The following is a 5276-nucleotide window of genomic DNA, read 5'->3' on the forward strand; positions in this document are numbered from 1 at the left end:
TTCATATATGAGTGAATCATCTAGAAGTTTTATAAACTTAAATAACTGAAGTAAATTATTCAGTGTCCAAGACCCTGAAAATCTGCATCAAGCAAAGTTTGTAGCAGGCAAAGTTACAACTTGGCTCTTGGAAACCATTCTAGCTTAGTGGTTAAGAGTACCAGATCTGATAGGCGTTCAAGTGAGATCTACCCTGAGTAAGACATAAGTGTAAACTTGGTGACTGTACTTCATTTTCTACTTATATTTTGTTAGTTCAATGGCAGTAGAACTCCAATCCCTCTGCATTTGGGGGAGGTTTGGGCGGGGTATTTGTTGTTTGCATTAAATGGAATCAATGAATGGATTCCTAGCTCAAACACTTATAGCTTTGTAACTTAATAGAAGTTATTTAATCACCTTCAGCCTCCATTTTTTAATCTGAAATTGAGACCAATAGTTTATATCACTTATAACTTTGTGGTGGGAGTTAAAGTAGATCTTTTTAGTAGGTACTAAATTGATAGGATCTGTTAGACAGACAGACAACTAAACAGAGTGCAGTCACTGTCCAGCCTTGCAGTGCAGTATTTGCACTGAAATTCTTGGCATTTGTGATAGGCGGTCTCCAACGTGATCTCCAAATGATACTCTCTTTCTGAGCTTCACACCCTTCCACGGTCACCTCCTCCAGGGACCAAGGCTGATCTCCTCCCCAACAGAATACTGAAAAAGCGTGCTATGTGAGGTGAATTACAAAAGTCAGTGCTGCTGCTATCTCATACCCTGAGGACTGCTCACTTAGGAAAGACACTAGCCGTGTCACAAAAGCAGCAACAGAACCTGGGGAAAAGGCCGCCGTGGAATAAAACTGAGACCTACTGCCAATGTGATGTTCGCACATGAGTCATCTTTGAAGGAAATCTTCCCGGTCCAGTTAAGCCTTCTCCTGCCTGCAGCCGCGCATATTGTGACTCGGCCCTATGAGACACTCTGAGTCAAAACTGCTCAACTGAGCTACTATCCAACTATGACACCCAAAAATAGAGATACCATATATTTGGTTTTATTTTAAGCCACACTTAATATTACGGTAATATGTTATGCAGCAATAGATAACTACTCTCATCCTACTTTGATTTTTTTCAAAGCAATGAAACCATAACGAACTCTTAAAATAAGAATTAAATTTGTTTCCTCAGAGAGGGATCAATGAAGTTATACCATGCTTCATAATGCACTGTCAAGCTAAATAACAAATGGAGAGCAGTTCTCCAAAGATAATGAATGCATGCAGGAATAAGTCTTGCAGAAGAAATATACATGGGATTAGCCAAAAAGGCCGGGAAGACAAATGTCTTTGAAGGTAAATTGAAAAAGAGTTATGAAAGTTGTTTTGGAGCTGGGATGTACACATCTGTAATCCCAGCACTCAGGAGCCCAAGGCAGGAGGATTGCCCCAAGTTCAATGCCAGCCTGAACTACATAGTGAGTTCCAAACCAGCCTGAACTGCATAGTGACCCTGTCTCAAAAAAAAAACCTATTTGTTTTAAAACAATTGACGTTGACCATAAGGATCAGTAACGACAGCAGCGTGAGTCCAATGTCAGACAAGGAGTCTCTGAGCAGATATTCTTGCAAAAATGGTGTGTGTGTGTGTGTGCATGTGTGTGTGTGTGTGTGTGTGAAATTGTGGACTTTGTTCAAGGCTGCCATTGTAGCCAAGTCTTTTGAGACTGTTTTGGTGATCAGACACAGGTGCATGCGGTCCCCTGTTTCATAACCTCACAGCTTCCTTTATAATTCTGTTAGGGTTTGACACAAGGGCATTCCTTCTGATTCTGACAACTTTCACAATTTCCGCACACTGTTGTACTGAGAACCACATTATTACTGTGGCTGTCTCATAGTATAACAAATAATTCAAGTCCTACAAGCTATATTTATTTACATCCTTATGGTAATGGAGTAATTATCCAATCACCTTTATTTTTCCATTTCTTTCTGCTTGTTTTATTAATCTACAGCAGTCATTTCAGACAACATCAAGGCAAAGTACATTAGTCTGGTCTTTGGTGTCTGTATTATGTTTCACTCCATAGCTTTTAAGGAGACTCTTTTCCTCACCATAAGGAAACTTTTAACAGAGCCCAGAAACCTCCTGTGTACTCTTGACCATCCAGTTCTTCTAGGTTATAAAGCCAAGGGGGGAGTATTAGGTTGCCAGACTGTTCCAAATTCAACTCTTGGCATGACTGCCACAATGTTAATGCTAGTTCTACTTCAGAGTTAGAATTTGAACTCTGGATAGTTCTCCATTTCCTACTCATTGACTGAATATCTTGATGCACCAGCCACTATATTAGGTTTTAGAGACCCTGACAGTCTTCACATTCTTTGATTTTATTTTCCTGTCATTTTCGTTGTTTTCATTTTCTTGATTCATTCAAGAAATATACTTTTCAATGTACACAAAGGAACATCTCAAGAAAAAATAATAAATTTCCAGTTTATAACGGAGCGTTCACTGCATTTATACAGCTTCTTTGGGATTAGTTCAGGTAAACTAGTGCTACAGTCTGAATTTGAGATCAAATAATGCCTATAGCTCAGTGTCACCATTAGTGTTAAATGAAATTCTAGAAGAAAATTGCAAATGAGGTAGGGGTGTTAAGACAAAGATGAAACAATCACTGTTTTGCAACCAATAAAGTTATCAGCAAAGAACAAGGAGGAACAACTGAAAATTGTGAAAATAAATGGACCATAAATACCTAAATGGATCTGCAATGATTGTTTTCTAATAATACTTTGCACTTTCTGCCTTGGAAACATCTAGAAATTTATTCTCTGTATTTTTATAAATGTATCCATCTCATGTAATTTTTTTTAGCAGAATTACTAAACTTTGACATCTATAAGGATGGTGGGATTAACTCTAGAAATCTTCCACTTTCTTTCCTGAACTGTCCTGCAAAAAAAAAAAAAAAAAAAAAAAAAAGGAGGGAGAAAAGAAAAAGCGTTTGTTTGTTGATGGAAGACATATATGCAGTCTTGAAGCTGTTGCATGTAGCACCTGATTAAGCAAAAAATTTTAGAGAGACCGGTTATTGCAAAGAAGAATTGTGTATTATATGTTAATATAATAGAAAGCTATTATTAGCTATTGTGTATTATATGTTAATATAATAGAAAGCTATTATTCATGTTGTACAAACTGTCCAAGCTTAAAGTCAAAATAAGCATTGCCAAGAACACGAAGTTGATGATCAGGCAGTATGACAGATTGTAGTGATATTCAAATAATTAGCATACTGAATGACATAAACATCAACCAACGGAAGTTTGACACTGGCCAGTGTCAAAGCAATTTTAGAGACCCCTTTACCACAAGTTAACCTGGTATAAGGGCTGAAGTAGCTGGCCAACTGGATGAATCTTGTTTAATGGAATGCAGGGGAGGGCCTATTATTCATTGGTGAGAGAATCATTTCAATATTTTAGTAATTAAAGAAGCTGTTGCTCATATATTCAATGTCAACACTACTTCACTGGTTAAAAAAAAAAGTCTTCAAAATTATTTCCAAGATACTGTCACTGCCTAAACCATGTATAGAATTCCTTTGGAATCGCCTTCAGAGGTTCTTCATAAGCCAGGAGAAAAAGTCTCATTAATTTCATTAGAACTCACTTTTTACCAAAAATGGTACTATTCAACTTGCTCATACACATTATTCACCACTCTTGGCTCTGAGGAGCTTTCAGATATTTCCAAAAATCAGACCTAGTTCCAAAGACAAAGATATATTGAGAAGATATTTTTAAATGTTTTGTGCGGTAGTGAAAGAGACTCCAAATGAGGAAAAGAGAACTGTAGTTCAGTTCTTATTACATACCATTATAGTACTAGACATTTCCCTATGGTTATCCTGTTAAATTTCACCTTCTTTCATTTTATCTCATGGACCATTTGGGAGTCTAAACTCAGACACAGCAAAACGTCTAGGACAAAAATTCACAACCCTGTAAAGAGATATATATTCTCTGGCATGATATTCTACCTTCTTATTACAACTTCTGATTCTAATTACTAGACTCATGGCTAATAACAATTTCAAAGAAACAGGACGAAGTTTTCAACCAACTTACAATAAAAGGAAGCTAGGATTTATTGTGCGACTACTACATATCAGGACCACTACATGTTAGAGCTAGCTTTTACACATATGTGGCAAATTTTAGAAGACTCTATATTTGTCCAGGGTGTTACATTTCTATGAATCTTAGCATTCACAAACTTCTAATTGTACAAAGTGTTTCTATTATTATATTTTAACAATATTTTAAGTACCTACTATAAATAGGTATATGTGAAATTATTACTATGATTTTATTTAACTCCCACAATAACCCTACAGAGCAGACTTTAAAATCTAGATTTTAAAATCCCCATTGCTGGGATGAAGCAGTGGAGGCTCCCTGAGGTTGAGGAGCTGGTCGGCCGGACCAGGGCCCAGCCCGGATGTTGACCCCAACGTGCTGATTCTATCACTATGCTCTCCTCACCGCCCTGCACTGGAAGAACTGAGGCGAACGCTGACATAAATGCTGTAACAAGGTATCCTCAACTGAGTTACTTAAAAACAACAGGAATTTACTTCTCATAGTTCTGAAGACGAGGGTGAAACCGGGGTGCCAGCGTGGAGAGGCCGTGGGGATGGTCCTCTTTTCCGGGCTCACTGCCTTCGAGCTCATGAGGGCTCCATCCTCTTCACCTAATTGCATCCCGAAAGGCCTCACTTTCAAATATAGCACTTCCGGGATTAGGGTTTCAATGTGTGAAATCCGGGGCTCTCACACTCTCAGTCGGTTGCAGCTCAGAACCGTGGTTCTATGAATCGGAAACGTGATTCTATGTTCAGAATATAGTTTATACTCTATTGTTCAGAATACAGTTTACACTCTATTGTACAACTTGTATTTAAGTAAGCACAAAATTAGCGACGTATACAGAAGATGAAAGAGAGAAAAAAGAAGCCTGCACTATGTGATAGGAGCACACATTCCTCAGCATTCCCAAAATTTGCTGAAGTCTGGTCCTAGGATGGCTGAAATTCTCACTGTAAATCTGTCCTCTGGGGAGAGCAGAGATTATTTTGTTTTGATGCGTCTATTGCAAACTACTTATCACAAGTAATTAGCAATTAATATACTGACAGTATAAAATCTTAAATATTATTTATTTTTAATTTTGCTTTTTAGAGCGCCTGCCTTGCAAGCGCAAGGTTGTGAGTTC

Source organism: Chinchilla lanigera, unplaced genomic scaffold, assembly GCF_000276665.1.
Source record: "Chinchilla lanigera isolate Chin_1 unplaced genomic scaffold, ChiLan1.0 scaffold00026, whole genome shotgun sequence".
Classification (NCBI taxonomy): domain Eukaryota; kingdom Metazoa; phylum Chordata; class Mammalia; order Rodentia; family Chinchillidae; genus Chinchilla; species Chinchilla lanigera.